Genomic DNA, 1,349 nt, shown 5'->3' on the forward strand with positions numbered 1-1,349 from the left:
GGAGGAGGGGAGGGCAGGGGGAGGGGAGCGGAGCGCGCACCTCTGCTCGGTAAATCTGCTCGGCGCTGTGTTTGCTCACTCGTGGGTCCGCGTGAAGCTTTGTGGGTCTGTGTCCCGGGCGCAGTCGCGTGCGGGAGAAGGGAACGCATTCCACATGCGGGTCTGCGAACTTGCGGGTGCCTGGCTGGCGACGCGGCGCGCCGATCTTGGCGGGTGCGAGGTTGTGGACAGGGCCCGCGCTTTTCCCGAGCCTTGTACGCCCGGGCTCGGGCGCCCGCGTTCCCACACTTTCCTCCTACCCACCCCCTTCCCGGACTCTGTGCTCGGCTGCCCCTCCCCACACACGAGGCTGTTTGTTTTTGTTGGGTTTGTCAATGTTGTCTTTGTTCGGGAGATTGTGTCATCGCCTAGATGCCGGGAATAAAGTGCGACCCTGTGTGTGATCAAGTGTGTAACGTGTGCGGCTAGGGCTAAGGGCGCCTCTGACCGTCAGTGCCTGTGAGAAGGAGGAACAAGGGATCGTGGGCCCCCGAGGGGGTTCGCTCTTGTTCCTAGGGCTCCAAAGGGCACTAGTGACCTGTGTGTGTGTGTGCGCGCCAACACGTGTGTACCATGAGAACAGACTTTGAACATGGACTGAGAATCTCGGCCTGAAGGGTGACAAACTGAAACCACACATGTGCATCTGGCATGTGTAAATACGTGTGATGGCGCGCAAGCGTGAAAGCGTTTGTGAGTAGTATCACAGCCGCGTGTGGGGAAGCGTGTGAAACTTTGACGAACGTATGCTAATGTCTGTGAACAGTGTGTGAAGAGGAGGGGGAAACGTGCACTAGCGAGCCGGGGCTGCGGGTTGAAGGCCTGGAAACGGTGTTTGTGCGCGACGTCCCAGGCTGGGCGGCGGCTGTGTCTGGCCCAGTTTGGGCTGGGTCTTCCAGTCCGTCGGGCCCCAGTATCCAACTCGGCCCCCTCCCCCCGAGCCGTGTAAACAAACCTGCTGGAATTCGCCTCTCGGGGCTCCTCTCTCCGCCGGGGTCTGCTGCCGTCTGGAGCTGGGGATTGGGGGGTGGGTGTCTGCCTCACAGCTCTCGGGGCGGAGAGGGCGGGCAGGTGTTTGATTAGGGGGGTGTGTGTGTGAGAGAGAGAGAGAATCTGGAGCTGGAGGTCCCAGTGCTGTGTGCCTGCGTGCCTTTGGTGGTTCCTGTGTGCGATTGTGTGACTCTTTATATGCCCGCCCAGAGTTGATTTTGAGAGTCTGTGTGCACCCCTGGCCAGCCCTTCCACGCGGCTGCGCAAAGCGGGAAGCTGCAGACCCGCCCCCCCTCCGCCTCTCCCCGCTCTTCCCAGAG

This window comes from Bison bison, unplaced genomic scaffold (assembly GCF_000754665.1).
Source record: "Bison bison bison isolate TAMUID 2011002044 unplaced genomic scaffold, Bison_UMD1.0 scf7180017864093, whole genome shotgun sequence".
Classification (NCBI taxonomy): domain Eukaryota; kingdom Metazoa; phylum Chordata; class Mammalia; order Artiodactyla; family Bovidae; genus Bison; species Bison bison.